The following is a 21,368-nucleotide window of genomic DNA, read 5'->3' on the forward strand; positions in this document are numbered from 1 at the left end:
AAACCTGAGAAAGATCTTCATTCATTATGGACAGTAAGAGCCAAATGAGAGAGAGCTAGCTGAGAATATGATGTTAATAAGCGTATTGGTACTGAAAAGTTAAGCAGAAAGACTGGTCCTTTGATCGGAATTTGAAAACGACTCAGCCTCCTTGTCATGGATGATGTATTGTAAATATCTTAACCCGCACAACTTTCCTTTATTTACCAGCGGACTATTTCTTCTATTATCTGAAGGGAATTGATACCAAATAATGTCTGAATAGTTTCTAAAAGTCTTATCTGAACAGTTTATAATCTATAAACTTTTCTCCAAGCCCCTTCTGTAGCTCAGGCTGCCATCCCCTCCTTCCTGGTTTGCTCTACTGCCCCCTTAACTGAGCCCCCTTCCTCTGTTCTTGGATTTCTCCCACTCCACCTGGCAGGTTGGGGATCTTCCTGTGTGCACATCTAAGCAGGACATTTGTCTTTCTGCGTAGAATTCTAAAGCAGCTTCTTACTGTTTCAAGATAAAATCAGAGAGATTGAACCAGACAGGAAAGACCCTTTATGGTCGCATACATGTGTCTGCCTCCATCACCGCCTCTGAGTCCTCCCAACTTGCACCTAGTCCTCCAGAGCTAAGATCCTCGCACTGACTCACTTCTGGGTCAAATGAGAGCGAAACTCACTGACTAGGTGTGTACACTAGTGCCCCTTATCTACGGATACGCTCCAAGATCCCCCAGTGGATGCTTAAAACCTTGAGTAGTACCACACCCTGTATCTATTTTTTTTTTTGCCTATATACACATACCCATAATGAAGTTTAATTTATAAGACACAGTAAGAGATTAATGATGATAGCTACTAATAAAATGGAACAATGACAATAATATACTATGACAAAAGTTACCAAAATGTGCTCTCTCTCTGGAACAACTGATCTGATAACTGAGAGGGCTACCAGGTGACTAACAGGCAGGCAAGGAGCATGAAGAGCGAGGATTTGCTGGGTGAAGGGCTGGTTCAAGTCCCAGTCAGGGCAGAGTGGGCAATATGAGATTTCATCCTGCTACTCAGAATGACGCACCATTTAAAATGTATAAAATGTTTACTTCTGGGATTTTCCATTTAATATTTTCACACCCCAGTCGACCCCAGGGAACTGAAGGTGAAAGGAAAACTGCCAATAAAGGGTCCGGGAGACTGCTGTGTGTGTAATTTACACTTGAATACAATCTGAGCCAGGACTCACATATCCAAATGCCATAAAGTAAGCTGGGTGTAACGCAGTGCAGACTGTGGCAACCCGGAGAGTGCTTTGTGCAGGAAAGGAGCAGAGCCTCTCAGCCTTGGCCGACTGCTGTTGAGCAGGAATGAGGGTTCAGGACTGCTGCACCTTCTGGTCTTTCAAGACCGTGCAGAAGCCTAGATTCTAATGTCAAATCTCTTCTTACTTAAATGTTGGTATGTTAAAAATATTAAGAAAAAAATTTAAAGCATTGTTTTTATTGACATTATTTATTTTTATGTATAGTTAACTCAGCCAGGAAAAGCTGACTGTCTACAAGACAACAACTGAATTTTAATTAAAAAATAATTTTTAAAAAAATAAAACAACTGAAAAACATCCTGGCAGCGATGAGCACAAGCAACACCTAGATCTTAGTTTCTATACCTTCTTCAGTGAAGGGAATCACAGCCCCTTGGAGAATGGCTGCTGCTAGGGCTGTGGCAGGAAATACACGATGTGACCTGAAACATCCAGCAGTGCCAGAAAGAAAGGGGATGAGGCCTCCTGCCCGCTCTGTGGGCAATGCTGGGGGACTCGCTTCCATAGAGTACAGCGTGGAAAGGGAGGCAAGAAGAATACAGTGGAGAAAACTAATCAGCACTACATTGGCCAGCAATTGAGGTCAACAACCTCAATGACAACCCATGTTGATGGCTATGCCTTTGATATCATGTGTTGAAAATGTTACTTCACCTCTGTGAAGTATGGATTTTTTCCCATAAATCCATAACCCAAATCAGACCACTAGAAAAACATTAAATAAACCCAAACTGAGGGACACCCTACAACATATCTGACAAGTACTCCTCAAAGTTGTCAAAGTCATCAAAAACAAGGAGAATATGAGAAAATATTACATCCCAGAAAAGCCTAAGGAGACAGGATGACTAAAGGTAATGTGGTGTCCTGGATGGAATCCAGGGGCAGATTTGGTAAAAATCTGAAATACTGTGTGAAATTTAGTTAATAGTAAGTAATGTACTGATGTTAATTTCTTAGTTACGATGAATGTATTATGTGTAAATATAAATGTAATGTACGATGTTACCAACGTGGGAATCCAGCAGGCGTGAGGAATACATGGGAACTCCATGTATTATATTTTCAACTTTTGGGTAAATCTAAAAGTATTCTAAATAAAAAATCTATTTATATTAAAAATAACCATTCAGTGGGCCAAAAATATTTGATCAGGTCTAGGGGCCATGAGTTTGTACCCTTCAGTTTATGCACTGACATTTCTATGTTTACTGATGAAACTCTCTGATCAGGACTAGCTACATAATTTGCAGAGCCCCTTATTCAAAAATTATTAAGAATTTCAAGATGGTGACAACAGAGTATTAAACCAAGCACAGGGCTCCTCTGAGGGGAGGTCTGTGGGACCCTACATGTTCCACACCTGGGAAGCCGGCATTGACTTGTCCAGCTAAGAGTCGCCCCTGCTGGATAAAACTCCCACTATATACTCTCCATCTGTTCCTTAGCCAATTTAAATAACTAGAAGACATTTATTTATTTTGGAATGTGCCAGACACAAGAGATTCAGCAATAAACAAAGGAGTTAAATTGGGCTGATAAATCATAATATCACCTTACACATAAGTAAACTTGGGCCCTGAAAGCTGGTTTACCTTGGGCCTCTCCCAGGGACACACACCCCTGAGGTTCATCCCCTTGCTCTCTCTATTTTCCCTTTTCCTCCCATCTCAACTGTCACACTGCCTACCACAATGAGATTTCTGAAGAGAGTGGGTTTTTAAAATTCTAATATTAAATGTATAAAAGCTTTATGGGTCTCATTTTATAACATTTGCAAGCAAGATTCAATTACATTGGCTCCTAAGAGAAACTTCACATTTCCTGAGCACCTAAGGGCACCAGATATTAAAGTATCATTCATTATCCTAAACAAAACCAGGAGTTGTCTTCTGTGTGTGTGTGTGTGAGTGTGTGTTCCTGTGGTCCCATTATACCCTGACCCCCTCTGGCTCTGCAGATGAGAAATGGGAAGCTAAGTGAGTTGGAGTCACTAACCCAGTGAACTAGGCAATAGATGGTGAGCTGAAATTTTAACCCAGATCCATCCCCCTCTAAGCCAAACATTTTTCTACCCTCTGCCTCTCAAACACCAAGACAGTTCCTTCAACGTCATTTTTTAAATTAACCTCATCTTTGAGTAAGTACCTCAGTACAGACATACCTCAGAGATATTGTGGGTACAGTTCCAGCCTACCCTAATAAAGCAAGCATCACAATAAAGGGAGTTGTACTCTTTTGCTGGTGGAGGAGCTTGCCATTGGTTTGTAAACAACACAACACCAATACAGTGAAACATGATATAGACAGGTGTGCCTGTAATTAGTTTTAAAAATCCTCAACTGAAATAAATTACTGTGAGACCATTAGCCAATTTTAAGGTTCCTGATGAAATGTGACTTTTGAGAAGTATATGAGAGTTTGGAAAATTTTCTTTCAGAATTTGGTGGAAGTGGGTGGGAAGAGGGGTGAGAAGGCACAGGTGACTCAAGCAATTACCTCTCCAGGACTTCAGACTCTAAAGCAGAGGAGAGGGCTGCAGGCCAATGTCTACCAGCAGCCATGTTTTCTTCAGACTTCATAGTATTTCTAAAATGCTGGCAACATTCAAACATTGGGAACTATAATTCAAAGATCAAGAATTCTGACTTCTCTTGGAAAAACTCAGGAGGCCTGGCAGAAATAGACTGAAATTCAACTCCTGGCAACAGCTACATGATGTCTGCTCCCTGCAAATGGGGCAGCCCCATTCATTTCATTCATTTATCTTGCCAGCCTGGATCCTTTAAAGAAAATGTTGGGTGTGGTTGTAAATTTGATTGCAGTAAATGGTAGGCACTCTGGTTATGTGCCCTTTCTGGCCCTTTCTTGGGATAGGGCTTCTGCCCTTCAAGGACAACATGCCACTCCAGAATGGTGCCCACTGACCTGCTACCCGCTCCTCTAGACCAGGCCATCAGTCCCAGCTGCTGTGGAAGCAGATGGTTTTGTTTTACAAGACCAGGTAAAGCTTGGTTGCATAGAAAATACCTATTAGAAAATCATAACCCTAGTACCATTATCCTTGAATATGCAATACTCTCAAATTCCTTCTTCCTTCCAAGGTCGTCTGAGCATTGTAGTGGGACAGTCCTCCTTCTAATGCTCCATTTGACAAAATGTGCAGAAGGCTACAGTTTGCCTGTTTTCTGAAGGCAACCCCAGGGGAAGCACTGACAGACAGACCCCAGGGGGTGATGAAGGGAAATGGACTGGTGTTTTGCAACACAGGAGTTTTCTCCCTATGTCTTTTTTTTTTGTTAACATGCAGAGGGGGTCTTCCAGTTACATCAGCTTGACTTTCTACCACCTGCATATTTGCACGGTATACATGGACATTGCTAAGGCCCCTGTAGTATGGCATAGTTAGTCTATTCTATATTAACTAACTACATTGATGTCTGAGTGATGTCACACAGAAGCACAGTGGACCAGCTGTACTCACTGGAGAACAAAAGCCCCACCCCTCCTGACACATGTATCCTGAGAGAGGCCTCCAGGAGCTTCAGGGACCAACCTGCAGAGTACATGTGCCCTGCCCAGCACCACCTCTGCTGCGTTCCTACAAAGGTTCGCACACTTCCGAGGTCCAAAGGAATTAACACACTCTGGGACAATAATTAGCAATTTTTTAATGTTTTCTAGTTCTCAGAAAAAAAACTTCTGACTTGTAAACCTATGGTTTGTATTTCACGCAGGTATTTGGGAATATATATTTATGAAAGTAAGTGACTGCCTAAATTCTTTTGGTCTAATCATTAAATAAATGTTTAAAAATTATAAAATGCTAAGTACTAATATCATTATCACTCATAATCCCACCAAGAAATAACCACTGATAATATTTTTTGGAGGCTGCCTTCTAGTCTTTTTACTTTGCCCATATATGTTGTATATAGTCTTTTAAAAGTGAGATTAGAATCAGCCCTGGTAGGGTGGATCAGTTGGTTAGAATATTGTCTTGTACACCAAAAGGCTATAGGTTCAATTCCTGGTCAGAGCATACTGAGGCTGCAGGTTCAATCCCCAGTCGGGGCATGTACGGGAGGCAACCTATCGATGTTTCTCTCTCTCTCCTCCCTTACCTTTCTCTTTCTCTAAAATCAATAAACATATCTTCAGGTGAGGATTTTAAATATACATATTGTGGTTTTTACTCTCCTTTTTGCATTTAACATAATACCATGAGTATTAAATATTCTTTGAACAACAAATTGTCATAGACCCATTACACAGTTTAAAAATTATCAAGACAAAATAACATTTGGCTAACTCTCCTTGAGCATATCTTTGGCAGTTAAGTTAGTCTCTGACAATTTTTCTTGGTTAGATTCTTAGGAGTATGTTAATGCCACAGTTTACATAAATAGTTATGCTCATTTTGCACTTTACTTCACAGCAGATTTGTTTGTTTTAAAGAGAATATGAACATTTCCCTAAGTCTTGAACAAAATGCATGGGCTCTCTCTGTCCTGCAGCGGCGGTGCTGCCTGGCACACCCGGAGCTCCTCCAGCAGTGGGAACCCCCAGCTGGAGGAGCACTGACATTGGACTCAAGGAATAAAGCTATAAACGGCAATTAGTAGACTTCCTTTGAGTTTAGCGGTTCTCAACCCTGGCCGCACCTTAGAACTATCTGGGGAGCATATATTACATATGTAAGAGCATTTGCAATGTCCCACACTAGAGCAACTGAATCTGAAATTCTCCAGATGATTCTAACATGAGGCCCTAGTGGGAAACAGTGGGCTACAGCGGGGATTCTTAGAGCATGGTCCAGGGTCAGCAGTGCCAGCAATACCTGGGAACTGGTTACAAATGCAAATTCCACACCTCAACCCAGAGGAGCTGAAACTGACTCTTTGGGCCGAGGACCCAGCAGTCTGGGTTTTAAGATGCCCTCAAATAATCTTGATCTGTGCTAAAGTTTAAAAGTCACCTGGTCTAGAACATTCCTTTGTGCATAATCCTGGCTCAAGGATTAGCCTGCTCTACCAAGCAGGGAGGCTTGTTGAAGATTCACAGAATCTGTTGTCAGATAGATTCAAGTTCAAGTCTCTTGTCTGCCAGGTGATCCTGGGCAGCTGAATTAGCCTCTCTGAGGCTTGATTTCACCAGCAGGACATGTGGGCGACTTTAACAGTACCTAATCTCATTGGGTTATTATGAGGATTAAGTGGGAAAAAACCCAAAAAGTATTTATCAACATAAGCAGAGCCTGATAAATATTTGCTATTATCATTACCCATCAGAGAGACCATAATTACTGGTCAGGACATCAAAAAGGAAGCCTAGAAAGGGGAAAAAGCTAATTGTGCTGGTGGCTTGAACATCTAAAACAGATGTTTGTTTCCTGAATTTTCTCTAGTAGAGACTCAGGTCTAGATTCTACCTCCTGTTGGCATGAACAGATGAGTCTCCCAGGATGAGAAAATAAATCATTCTCCCAGGAGCTGCCTTCAAACTGTGGAAGTGCTGAAAATACACGACTGGAGACAGAGGCTTGGTCCTCCGGGAAAACTGCCAGGGGTAAGGGGAGGGGGGCTGGGAGAGGGGCTCTGCTGACACCTAGACCGATGTCCCTAAACAGGGGCCAGAACAAGGGCCTGGATACTTGTTAAACCACAGATTGCTGGGCTGCACCCGAGTGTCAGCATGTTTGGAGGTGAGGGGGATTCTGTGGCTTTCCATTTCCAGTAAGTTCCTAGGTTATGCTCATGCAGCTGATTGATCAGATCATACTTTCTATGCTAAATTGAAATTCATGAAACGCTGAACTGCAACTTATCAAAGTTTAAGAAAGGAAATAATGTTCTCCAAGAATTTCATACTTCTGTAAAGTTCAAATTCCACATTTGCCTTAGAACAGGACTGTCTACCTTCTCAGATGTGCTGATAGCCATGTTTTCATTCGAACCCCAGGTCCTACATGGGCCACTGGAGAGGGTGTCCGAGGGGCAGCTGAGGCCCTCCACCTGCCCTCGAGGGGGGAAGTCAGTCTTTCCCAGTGCCACCTCCTCCTTCCAAGAAGGTGACACATATCAATCACTTGGTATACAACTGTTCGTATGCACTATGCCACCTCACCTCTCTGACGATCCTATGAGGTAGCTATTACAATAAAGTCCTCACTTAACATTGTTGATAGGCTCTTGGAAACTGCAACTTTAAGTGAAACCGTATATAAGGAAACCAATTTTACCATAGGCTAATTGATATACAGAAATACGCTGTAAAAAACTGAACTCTTGTTTATATCAATTAGTCTAGGGTAAAGTTGGTTAAAGCTGCAGTTTCCAAGGACCTATTAATGACATTAAGTGGGGACTTACTGTGCTTGTATTTCAGTTTTACAGATGTTTAAGGTACTGAAACTCAGAGAGATTAATTTTTCTGGAGACACATGGTAATAAGGATCTTCAGAAATCAGATTGTGAAACCTTTTCATTTCTCTTTCTGGTCCATATAGTAGGAAGAAGAGTCCCAAGAGTTCAAGACCCAAAATACCATGTGCATGGTCTGATTCCAACCTGAGTCTGAGCTGGGGTGGGCTGAGGTAATGGGGGTGGGCTCAGCATCTGGGCATGGGTAAGAGGGGCAAAGCCCATATTCCTTACCTGTCCTCCAGCAAGTTCTGGTCTTAGTATCTGGACAAACTGAGCAAGAGGTACAGTTGGCCCTGACTCCATCCAGTTCTTTGCTCACTACCCTCAAGGACGTGGCTAGGATGATGACATCTACCCTCAGTCCCAGGCCCAAAAGGACACAGCCAGGGAATTAGTTCCAAAAGCATCAGAGGTCATCTTAGCTAAATGACTGTGGGTTGAGGGCTGGGGATTTGATGTGCCAGGTCTGTTTCACTCTCACCTGCTGGCTTACTCCTTGGCCTCCTGGTTCACTTTCCCAGTCCTGGCCAGCCCTGATGCATTCCCTGACCCAGAGCCCCACCAGGGTTGGGGGGGGGGGTCACACACATCTTTGTATTGTATTATATGTCTTGGCAGGGACAGAGCCTGGGTATGTGACTAATGTCACAAGGGAAAATGAGGTCTTACCATGTAGGGAGGCTAGGAGAAAACTGGAAAGATAAGGTTCAAATATTGAAAGGCTGTCATTTGGAGGATAAAAGGGAGAAGAAAATAGCAAGCCACTGCCCAGGGCCAAAAGCTAACAAGCACTGCAATGGAATTCAAGCCCATTTCTTCCTGACTTAAGTTTGTTCTCTTTCCTCTACTCTATTTCACTTCCTTATAGCCACAGGCAGACCTTCCTTCTTTTGGTCAAATTTTGTATTGCCAGAAGTGTCCAAGAGTGGGAAGTACTGACTCAGTTGGTAGAGAGCTCCTCACACAAGGAGGTGCCCAAATACAGGCCCTGGCTAGTGTTGTGGGAGGGAGGGATCCAAGAAAGAGCAGGTGGTTTCCATCACTGGCTGCACATTATCATCAACTACGTTGTTTGTTACAGGACAGATTTCCAGGCCCCTCTCTAATTCCTGGGTCACAGGTACAGCGTGAGAACAGTAAATTTTTTAAAGAAACTTCAGGGAGTCTAAGGCAGCCTTTGAGAAGCACTGGGGTCTCTGCAACTCTGAGGTTCTATGACTAGGGAGACTCTGGTGTAAGGGAGGGCCGGCCATGCGGTATCATTGCAGGTGTTAACAGTGACAACAATACTAGATGTCGTCGAGTGGTTACTCTGGGCCAGACCAGTGCATTACCTCACTGAGTCCTCACAACAACCTCATCAGGCAGGCTCACTGTCATTCCCATTTCACAGATGAGGAATCAGGTGGAAGAAGATTAAGTTCCCTGCCCCAGGTCACACCACAAGGAGTTAAGAGGAATCCGAGCTATAAACTCAAGCAGGCTGGCTGTCAATCTTCACTTCTAGCCACATAGAAAGTGAAGACACCAAATGAAACCTGACCCAAGGCAGATTCTGAATAAAACCCATCAGCAAGGACTGGGCAGCAGCTCATGGACCCAGCAGTCCTACATTTGCATGCAGATAACCAGATAACCAGGAAGAAGAACAACTGGGGAGTGAGACAGACCACATAATCCAGGGTTCCAGCATAGGCAAATAAAGCCTCAAAACCTCTGGATGTAAAAATCTGTTGGGGTTGCTGACAGCGGGAGAAACTCCCAGCCTCACAGGAGAGTTCATTAGAGAAACCCACAAGGTCCTGGGACAAGGTCCCACCCACCTGAGAATCAGCACCAGAAGGAAACAATTTGCTTGTGGGTAGTGGGGAAAGTGACTGAAAGCCAGCTGAGAGCCGAGTAAGCAGCATTGTTCCCTCTCTGACCTCTCCCCCACATGTAGTGTGACAACACAGTGACCTGGTTGCCGCACCCTGGTGAATAGCTAAGGCCCTGCCCCTTAAAACGTAACAGGTGTTCCAAAACAAAAAGTGTGGCCCAATTGAAAGAACAGGTCAAAGCCCCTAACATAGATCTAAGCAATGAAGAAATAGCCAGCCTATCAGATGCAGAGTTCAAAACACTGGTAATCAAGATGCTCATGGAAATGGTTGAGTATGGTTGCAAAATGGAGGGAAAAGTGAAAGCTATGAAAACTGAAATAAAGGAAAATGTACAGGTAACCAACAGTGAAAGGAAGTGAACTGAGACTCAAATCAATTATTTGGACCAGAAGAAAGAAATAAACATTTAACCAGAACAGAATGAAGAAACAGAAATTCAGAATAATGAGGAGAGGCTTAGGAACCTCCAGAACAGCTTCAAACATTCCAACATTAGAATCATAGGGGTGCCAGAAGGAGAAGAGGAAGAGAAGAGAAAAATTAAAAAATTAAAAACTTATTTGAAGAAATAATAAAGGAGAACTTCCCCAATCTGGCAAAGGAAATAGACTTCCAGGAAACCTAGGAAGCTCAGAGAATCCCAAAGAAATTGGATCCAAGGAAGCATACACAAAGGTAGAACATAATTACATTACCTAAGATGAAAGATAAGAAGAGAATCTTAAAAGCAGCAAGAAAAAAGGAGACAGTTATCTACAAAGGAGTTCCCCTAAGACTATCAACTGATTTCTCAAAAGAAATCTTACAGGCCAGAAGGGGCTGGAAAGAAGTATTCCAAGTCATGAAAGGCAAGGACCTACAACCAGGATTACTCTATCCAGCAAAGCTATCATTTAGAATGGAAGGGAAGATAAAGTGCTTCCCAGATAAGGTCAAATTAAAGGAGTTCATTATCACCAAGGTCTTGTTATATGAAATGTTAAATCTTATAAAAGTAAAAGAAGATGATAAAAAATATGAGCAGTAGCCCTGGCTGGTATAGCTCAGTGGATTGAGCATGGGCCTGTGAACCAAAGGGTCACTGGTTTGATTCCCAGTCGGGGTGCATGCCTGGGTTGTAGGTCAGGTCCCCAGTTGGGGGTGCATGAGAGGCAACCACACCTTGATATTACTCTCCCTCTCTTTCTCCCTCCCTTCCCCTCTCTCTAAAAATAAATAAATAAAATCTTTAAAAATATATATGAACAGTAAAATGACAACAAACTCAAAACCATCAACAACTGAACCTAAAAAATAAAAACAAACTAAGCAAACAACTAAAACAGGAACATTATCACAAAAATGGAGATCAGATGGAGGGTTATCAGCAGGTATGGGGAAGAGGAGAATGGGAGAAAAGGTACAGAGAATAAGTAGCATAAATGGTAGGTACAAAATAGACAGGGGTAAGTTAAGAATAGTATAGGAAATGGAGAAGCCAAAGAACTTATATGTATGACCCATGGACATGAACTAAAGGGGGAGAATGTGGGTGGGAGGTGGGGTGCAGGGCAGAGGAGAATAAATAGGTGACAAAAATGGGACAACTGAAATAGCATAATCAATAAAATATATTAAAAAAAAAAAAAAACTAAAACCCAGCAACAGTTAATCCCCCAAATAACAAAAAGTGCTCAGTACCGGAAACACCAAGACAGTGTGACAGGAAGACCTTGAAATGACTCTAAGAACTGAAATGTTGTAAGGCTCTCAGGTAGAAAGTCTAGACATCTCTTTGGCCCAAATGTAATATATTCAGCTTTTAAAATTTAAACGTTTCAGTATGGTACAAAGTGCACCCAGGTAATTCCTACTGCTAGTTCCTCATTTAAAAACAAAACAAAACTTGCTCCTTAAAAATGGAATATTCAAACAAAATGGCATTAAGTATATTGACACAACGGTTAAAACATTAACCACAGTGAAACTCCTGATAGGCTAATTCAACAGAACCCACACATGCCTTTCTGGGAAAAGCTCGGTCACCCCCTCTACCTGGCAAGGTGCGTCCTAATCTTTACTCACCACGTGGTGTAGTGGCAGCCACCAGAAGTGCAACTTGAGCACAGAGCCTTTCTCAACCAAATATGTTCTTACTTTTCCTCTCTCTGGCACATCTCAAAGTCTTTGGAGGACTCAGCACAGGAAAGGAGATGGGATTTCTATACTACGAGGGCTGAAGCCACTGGGGGCTTCCCGTGCTAAGCTAACCCTCACATTAAAGTCAACTTGGGGGCAAACAGATGGAGGGGCAAAGGTGATCTGTTCTCTGACAGCCATGCCCCTGTACTCAGCACTGCAAATCACCCTTATTCTTGCTGCCAGCCCAGGGCTTTTAAGCTATTCTGGCTATTTAATTGTCCTCTCTCTCAAATTTGCTAACTCCTTGTGAAATTGCTTAAAACAGAAGAGAGTTGCAACAGCTGCAATGGGGTGAACAAGTGTGAGACATCTGGGGTTTTCATGCTGTCTAAGGAAGCTCAGATTAACCTGGGAGAGGGAAGAGGCAGAACCAATGTCACCCTAGAGACCGAGAAATCACCTGACAAATACAAGTTCACAACCTCTCACCAGGCAAACAAGCTGTGTGAACTTCGGACTCAGGGGGATTACCCTCTCTAGGTTTCAGGCTCCTCAGCTGACAAACAAGAGGCTTGGCTGAGACAGGTGCGTCTCAGCCAAACTCCTCATGCAGGTGCTGAGGTGCTGCTGAGCTAGTGGGGGGAACAGAGATCTCTTATTCCACCTACTGATGTTTGAGCCCTAAGTAGGATTTCACTTGACAAAATTAAAGTTTGAAAACTCGTGGCCTGGGTGATTTTTAAGGTTTCTTCTAGACCTAACGTTCTATGGTTTTGGTACTATTTCTCACAGAAACAGACAGCTGTTACCTCTTGGTGTTGCCTTCCAACCTGCACCCTTCTGAGGACTGCTGGAGGGTTAACCACTCTTCTTTGAAGCCCTGGGGCCACAAGTCTGTCTCTGCAGAGTGACTGAGAAGCAGCCTCCATTTTCTGCACAATGAGATCCGGTTGGACCCTCAGTGGCCCTGGCATCCTGCCATGTGTCTGTGCAAACCAAGCAAACTGCAGACAGCAGGGGTCTGAGTGGAATGGCTACTCCTGGCATCAAACCCCAGGCCGGGCCCCTCATGGTACTGCCTAATTTGTGATGGAACCAAAGATGTTTTCCTTTCTGGTACTGCCCCAAGTATGTGTGAAAGTAACACAAAATTGAGGAGAGGTGGGCATAACTCGAGAGCAGTGGATGTTTTCTAATGTGATGTCTTGAGATCAGAAAGTCCTGGGTTCATAGCTCTGGCTCCCTCGAATTCGAGTTACATGTCCTCAAGCACATCATTTCATCTTCTGAGCCTCTGCTTGTTCATAGGTGACCTGGGCAATGAGGTAACACTGTGCATAGATAGCTTGGCACAGCATCTGGCACTATAAATGTTATTACTTGTTACTGTTGCTATACTGCACAGTGGGTCAACACCTGTACTGCCTTAAAATGATGAGTAATAAAAGGAGCCAAAGAGTTAAGGGGCCGAAAGTGACCCAGCCACATGGATACCCACTGCCTCAGATACCCAATCAATTCTCTCTCTGTAAGGGTTCCTCTGCCTAAGGTCCCAGGCTCCCCAAAACACACTGAGCAGATTCAAATGTTCCCAGTCATTCCCATGCCCTGACTCACTCTTCGCACCCAGAAGCCAGAAAGTATGTGCATTGTTCAGAAGATCAAGGCAACCCTTTCTCTCATGCCTTAGGGCAGAAAAAACACCTAATAAATCAAGGCACATTATGCATTCCTTTACGCTAACTCATGCAAATGCCTCCTCAGCTCCCACCTGGCCTGAGGAAAGACAAGACCAAGTATTTATTCCCTGGAGGATGCCCTCCCAGGACACAATAAAAACCTGACAAATGTGAAGCTGTAGTGATTGATAGCTGCTTCTCCAGTGTGTCATGAGAGACAGCAGGACAGTCAGGGGTCAATCTCAATGTTATTCACTATAGAGCAGATCTGGCAGACACGGGGTGCTTTCTGAAGTTTCCCCAGAGCTGTGAAATCAGCCCCCCCAAAACCACCACAATCCTATTCAAAGCCCTACAACAACATCATGAACTTGCAGGACTTGGTGCTATGTGGTCTTTATGTGTTAAACATATGAACAATTAAAACCTTATTAAACAAGAAGGTACTGAGAGGGAATACACTGAATAATGAGATGATAAGAGATAGAAGCTGAACAGAGGGAACGGATAGATGTGGATGAGAAGAAAATGTTCATCAATATACGCCTACTATGTCCCAGGCACTACTCAGGTACTTTATAGGAAAGGCGAGAAGATGAAGTATTAAGAGCAGGGATCTGGGATGCAGCCTGCCTCAGTTTACATCCTGGTACACGACCACCTGACAAGTTTTGTAACCTCTTCGTGCCTCCATCGAGGTAATAACAGAACCTCACCTACAGGACTTGAGGAGGATAAAACAAATTTATATATGTTGGCTCTCTCACAATAGAGCCCGGTACATAGGAAATGCTAGAGAAGAACTTCCTATTATTCGTAAGGTTTCTCATTTAATCTCTCCACATCATTTTTATCTTTATGAGGTAGGTAAGGTCCAAGCTTTATAGTTGGAGAAACTGGGACACAATAATATGTCTAGGGTCGCATGGGTAGTAAGTGGAGATTTGGGGATTCAAACTCAGGCTCAAATGATTCCAAAACAAATAACATGGATTCGGGAAGTTTACCTGAGAGAGGACCAGACAACCTGTCAAAGGGGTCGAACTAAGGGGCTGTGGGTGACTCCAGAGTCAAGTCTAGAAGGACATGGATGTGGCTGTGAAAGGGGACTTACCTGAGGAAGCAGAGTATTTTTCTTTCAGATGAGGACAGAGCAACTCTATAAGACTTACTGGCTGGCACCTTTATGAATCTACACAGTTCCTGCTCTGGAGCTAGATGCCTGCTTTCTTCACTTGTTAGTTAAACTCTAGTCCACCCAAGGCACAGTGGGCATCTCATCATGGCTGTGATTACCCTTACTTACTACTCTGTGAGTGAGGTTCACTTCTCATGCATTGTCTAGCATTCCCCAAAGTTTGCTCCCACATGGCTAGATGTTACTTAAAAAAATTTAAGGGTATCCAGGTTAAATAAAATGCTGTTTATTCTAGTCCTTTCCAAGAAATTTCCTAGTGTGTGTAAGAATAATAAAAAAGGCTGTGAAAAATTCTACAGAAAATAAATCTGTTTACTTTTAATATAATGTTTCCTAAATCTAGTTGGTCACAGAACCCTTTTCTATATAAGTAGAAACTTTGGGGAACGCTGAAATTCCCTGAATAAATCTGACTTCCTTGTAAGTAAGGGATGATTACTTCCACTTTCCAGACGAGGAAATAGAAAGTCATCCATTAGGTGGAGAGGCCACCTCTACAGGCCTCCACTCGGCCTCCACGATAAGAATACAGTGGTACCTCGGTACCCATCAGCTTCAGAACTCGCCAAACCTGGTAATCATTGCACTGTGACGAGAAAAAATGTTTCAGCACTTGGTGCTTGTTTGCTACTTGTCACACGTGCTAGAACTTGAAGAGTCACGCTGCTGCCCCACAAGAGAAAATGCTTCATCAGTCCTCACTTGCTCACCACTCATCAGAATGAATTAACAAGTACTGAATTAACAACTACTTTACTCGTATTTCCAAAACGCTGTGCTAGAAGAGCCACCAACCCAGAAACTGTCTTTTGCTTTTCATTTTTAAAACTTATAGATAAAATTAATTCACAGAAGAATTAGGTGACTTGGCCAAAATCACTGAACTAGCTGACAGTAGTGCAACAGGGAGTGGGTGTAAGTTTACTAACTTAAGAATCTATAAACACAGAAACAAGCTATTACCCTTCCTTATGAATGATTTGAGTGCACACCTGCCTGAGCTCAGAAACGGGCCAGACAGTTGATCTCTCATGACGCTGAGGGTTGGTTCCAATCGTCATGACAACTAGCTGGCAAACACTTCACTGGACTAATGAAAATAAATCTGGTCATTTGGCAAGTAGACTCAGTCTCATTATAACACAATTGTTCTGCGGTGGCTCATATTCTTCCACAGGAAACAATAGTGGAGGTGGACATGCATTAGGATGGGAACATACCCACAGCACCACTCTCTCCATCAACACCTCCCTCCAATGTTTCCCTGGCACAATGAGCATTGGACAGAAGCATCCCTGAGGCCAGCCAAGTGCCCTTAGCAGCCTCCCACAACCCACCCTGGCTGTTCTAAAGACTAAATAGACCAGTCTTTCTGGCCACATTACACCAGCCTGTACCTGGGGAGGGGAGGTTGGGCGAGAGAAGGAATGTGAGCTTGGTCTTTGGCCAGCAGCCCCCCGGCCTCCGGCTAACCCTGCCAGGGACTCAGATCATGTCTCACAAGATCCATAGGTTGGCCAGGCTGTCCCTGTCCGGGGAGGCGGGGTGAGTGTCCGGACACCACCAACAGGCAGAGCTAGGCATCTTGCCTTAGCAATTAGCATCAAGTACTAAGTGTTTACTGTGCATAGTCCTGACCCAGGACAGGAAGCAGGAGAGCAAGAGGAAGAAAGGGGAAAAAGGAGAGTGCAGAATATGTTTTCCTGAAGGTGCTTTCTAGCAAAGTACTCACCTGAGTTCATAAAATATATGTTTTAAGGCAAAACAGGGCATGCAAAAGAACAGACTATTTTTCCCCAGTTCAGATCAACTCAATTAAAAATGTATTCAGCACTTCCACAGTGTCAGGTCCTGTGCTGGGCACTGTGAGACAGTGTCAGCCTGGTAAAGGTGGGTGGGACTGAGGAACGGTTTAGAAACTGTATTCTGCAGGCCTTTCATACGTGCTGAAGGGGCCGAGAGCGGTGGGGCATGTGGGCATGAGAGGCTGAGCACGGGGTGCTCTCCTGCCCTCTCTAACCCTCTCCTCACCAGCTTAAGAAGGTCTGCTTTGATCTCTTCTGTTTCCTTACAGTGAGAACTCTTGGGAGGCTCAATGTCTTGATGTTTAGAAATCCCTTGGGAATATTTGAAGGTAGTTTCTGAAGGACTGGTCAAGGAACATGACTCTTATTGAGCATGCAAAGACACATGCCAATATTCACTGTCCTAATGGGTTCTGGCAGAGAATACACACTTAACTTACAGTTAATTGTTTGCTGACAGCTCTTGAGCACGCCCGAGCGCTGGCCCGGCCTGGCACAGCCCCAGGCATCTACATGCTCCCTTTGACAGCTTGCTGTGGCAGCTGCTGGGACAGGCCCTGGAGCGGCACCTTGAGGTTTGGAGACTTCTGGTGCCAACCGTTATGGTGATGGGTGCCTCTGGGCCTTGTGCATGGGAATGGAGAAGGTTCTCAGATACTTTTCCCAGAGACATTCCACAGTGGTTTTAACCTCACATGCTCTGGACACCTGGAACGCTGTACAGACCTGCACAGCCCACACTGCCGCTGCCTTTCTTTTGGCATGTGGTGTTCACAGGTGGGAGGTGGCACATAGAAGACACTGGGTGCCCAAGAATGAGTGAGAAGTTCAAGTCCTGGCCCCGCTGCTGCCACACTTGTGACCTGGAACAGGAGACCCCTCTCTTTAAGTCTGCATTTTCTCATCTATAAATCAGAGGGCAGTGATTTATAGAAGGGGTGAAGGGGTTAAATTATGAATGCAGTTGATGAGCCTATTAGGTAAGTACCTGATATCTCTTAGCCATTTTTAGCATTATCATTAGCATGGACACATCTGAGAGGAACGACCAGACAAAACCCATGGAAATGTCCCACACAGCAACAACCATTTGATGGTCTGGATCTGGAAGGAGGGCTAATCAGAATGAACATCTAAAGCAGACTGAAGGAACTGCTGTGTTGATGACAATTTTCTATAGTCTCAAGAACATCTTGAAAAAGAATTCATTGTAGATGCTAGAATGCATAAATACAAAAAACTTCTCTCCTTAGAGAAATCAGATGGAAGCTCTTTTAAAATAAATTTCAAAATCTGTAAATATAAAACAGGGTCAGGTGTAGCCCTCTATCAGTTACCATCACATTCCTGATGTCCCTTAAGGACCAGATGGACAGCGTTTCACTCATGTTTTATTAACTACAGGAATTTCATTTCTAAACAAGTTTTGAAGAAAAATGTCATGAGCTTATCTTTCCTGGTTCTGAGGCATCAATCAAAGAATCAGCTCATGACTTAGGTTCTATCTGTCATCCAAACACGTTTTCTCTGCAGTCCACTTGCTCCTGGAGGGGTTCTGAGAAAGAGTGTGAGCGTTCATCCTCGTCAATCACATGAACTCCGCGTACCTGTGACATCACAGCTGCCTGCAGCTGCCACAGTCATCATCTGGAAGAGGCAGCAAATGTGGCAGAGTTGCTTCTGGGCACCAAAAATAAAGTTACGTGCCTATAAAAGTGAATCTCTGTGACTTAACAAAATCTGTGACCTCAACGACGTGTTAACAACAACAAAAAGTTTGATGCCTCTCTTAAACAGAAGGAAAGGAGAGAAGTGGATGAGTAAATGAATACTTGCATAAAATATTTATCATCTGTGGGAATCACAATTTCTAAAATACTTTGGAGTGTGGGAATTTTCTACTGAGGAGATTTTATAAATTTGTAATTAAGGGTTAAAGGTTATGCACCTTAGCAGGCAGATCATTTCACAGCCCCCTGCCCCCATTCTCTCCCATCAGATGCCCTCCTCCCTTGGAAGCACAGTCAAGTTATGAGAATGGACTGTGGTGGTTGTGGGGGTGCAGACTGCCTAGGTCTGAATCCAGCTGTTACTTAACTACCTGTTGAGCTTGGGTAAATCTCTACGGCTCAGTTCCTCATCTGTAAAATGGGGCTGATGCTAATACTACCAATGCCATAGTGTGACTGTAATAGTTTTGAAATAGATCTTGCATATGGTCTTTTAGATCTGTATATGGCACATTTCTATATAAATGTTTAGCAGCTGCCGTTATTATTATTATTGTTGTTGTTGTTATAAATTCTGACTGTCATAAGATTCTCCCATTGTTCCTCCTGAAGAAGGAACTGCCCCAAAGTTTCCTGAAATAAAACATTAACAGTGTAACCATGAAGGAACTTCATCTCTTCAATACAACCCTGTCTCCTTTCTTGTCTTTTGACTCACACTGGCTTCTCAGCCTGTGCCCTGACTCAACTGCCTCTTTCTCCCTTACACATTCCCACCCTTATCACTAAGCCCTCAGGACAACAAGGCCCTGGTCAGCATTAAACAATCTTAGAATTTCAGGGGAAAGGGGGAAGGGTTTACAGGAACAAATGTAAAGGACACAGGGACAAAAATGGGGTGGGGGGCATAGAAACAAAAGGGAAGTGGGGAGGGCCGGGATGGGAGTAAAAGGCAAAAAACTGTACTTGAACAATAATTAAAATAAAATAAAATAAAAATCTTGGATACCAAGCTACCAGCCTGTCGATCACAGACAGTTTCAAACAAACTGAAGATAACATCTAGGCCTTAGTTGTGTTTCAGCTCCAGACCTAGAAAAGTGGCAAAACTAGACAAAGTGATGCCATGGCTACTACCTTAGGACCAGATACAATGATCAACCACCCCCTACCCTAGTGACGACCAATCAGTAGAGACCACGACCCTGACCATGACCCTAACTCATTCAGTGCCCTATATAACCCATCCCCTAGAAACCATCGGGGGAACAGGTCTTTGAACATAAGCTCACCTGTGACTCTGGGATGAGCCATGTTCTAAAAATAAACCCTTACTTTCTTTTCCACAACGTTCTGTCTTATTGAGCTTTGATGCAACAGACTAATGAACCTCTTTAATCTGGTAACAATAAGAACATTTTATAGGTTGAAATGTCCTCTCCAGAAGATCATTATAACATCTCAACCACTGGCCTCTATTAACATTTCAGACTGCTTGAAAGTCACCTTGAAAGACAGGAAGTTCTGAGAGTCTGGGATTAAAATCAGGTACATTAAATGGGTAATACAGTTTGGTTATGGCAAGGGGTACCACAAGGGGTTTAATGTGTAGGGTATTGCTTCTCAGCTGGAAGTCATTTTGCTCCCTGGGGAACATTTGGCAATGTCTGGAGACCTTTTTGGTTGTCATAAGTAGGGGGAGGAGGTACTACTGGCATCTGGTAGGCAGACGGCCAGAGATACTGCTGAACATTTACACTCACCAAAGGCTAAGGACAGGCCCCCTTCTCCTCCTGCCTCTAGCAAAGAATTATCCAATCCAAATGTCAATAGTGCCAAAGTTTAGAAACCCTGTGTGAGGGTAGACATTGGGCTAAAGTACCCTGGCCCCATAGGAGCTTCCACTTTAGACTGGATATACTGTTACCCTCCAGCTACCCAGGAGCTAAACTAGTTTCCAAAGGTGCCTGGCCTACTTAAAATCATTCACACTAAATGCTACTCCTGTGCTGCAGTAGTGATTTATTACCAAGCATTCCTGGTTCTCAGAGAGCGAAGACCAAGATGCTGGCTTAGTCCCTAAGCACCCTTAGAGTTTCCATTTCAGCTCTGACCAGGAACTCATTGCTCCAAATATTTTTAGTTCATGCATTGAAACATCTGTACATATGAGGTTCTGAGACTTCGAAATTGGTTCTTTAAGTTTAATGTGTCTAGCTTGAAATTTGCCAGTTCACGGCACAAGCCTGGGTTGCAAGTTCAGTCTAACTCCCGCAGGGTGGGGGTTTGCAAGATCTATGTTTCTTACTCACATTGATGTTTCTCTCCCATTCTTTCTCCCTCCCTTGCCTTCTCTTTAAAAATAAGTAAGTAAAATCTTTAAATGTAATGTGTCTGAAACATGTTCAATTAATTACTGTTCGCTCCTTCTCAGGTATGCTCCTGCCCCAATCTTCCCCATCTCAGTAAATGCCTTGACCACCTCCCCTGTTTCTCAAGCCAGAAGCCCAGGCAGTATCCTTCACTTCTCTTTCTCTCACCAATCACGTACAAGACTCAGGCAGATCCTGTTGCTTCCAGCTTCTTAAATACATCCTGAATGCATCTTCTCACTACCGCCACTATTCTTGCCTGACCATTGTGAATAGCTTCCATAATGGGCTTTTTTTCTTGACAGTTTCTAATTAATTTTGTACACAATGCTCTGAGTCATTATTAAAAAAAATAATTAAAGGCTATAACACTTGACATCCTTTAATGGTTTCCCACTAATGCTTCAAATTAAATTCAAACCCCTTACTGTGACCTTAAAAAGGTTTATATGAGGGGTTATCAAAGAGTGGTCCTCAGACCAGCAGAATCAGCGTTACCTGACCCTTGTATAGAAATGCAAATTCCCAGACCCCATCCACCCCACACCTACTGGGTCAGAAACTCCTGGAGCAAGGCCCAGCAGCCTGGGTTTTAAGGAGCTCTCCTGTTGTGATGCGTGCTGAAGTTCGAGAAACACTGGTTTATGTGAGCTGGCTCCTGTCTACCTCACCTTCCTCATCTTGTTCTGCTTTCCTCCTTTCAGATGACAGTCCAGCCAAAGGGGCTTCTTTCCAATTCCTTTCACATGTCGAGGTCTTTTCTACCTCAAGTCCTTGCATAGACTGCTGTTGCCACCTGGAACATATTTCCCATCTCTGCTCTCATACCCAGGTCTTAGTT

General features: G+C 43.5%; 1 protein-coding gene across 6 annotated transcripts in view; it reads right to left on the reverse strand.

Annotated features, from left to right (window-relative positions):
* MOB3B (MOB kinase activator 3B) overlaps positions 1-21,368 on the reverse strand; it is a 193,526-nt gene that overhangs the window by 46,413 nt on the left and 125,745 nt on the right. The gene's annotated exons all lie outside the window — the stretch shown is intronic.

This window comes from Artibeus jamaicensis, unplaced genomic scaffold, assembly GCF_021234435.1.
Source record: "Artibeus jamaicensis isolate MK-2021 breed Jamaican fruit bat unplaced genomic scaffold, CSHL_Jam_final scaffold_1964, whole genome shotgun sequence".
Taxonomy (NCBI): Eukaryota; Metazoa; Chordata; class Mammalia; order Chiroptera; family Phyllostomidae; genus Artibeus; species Artibeus jamaicensis.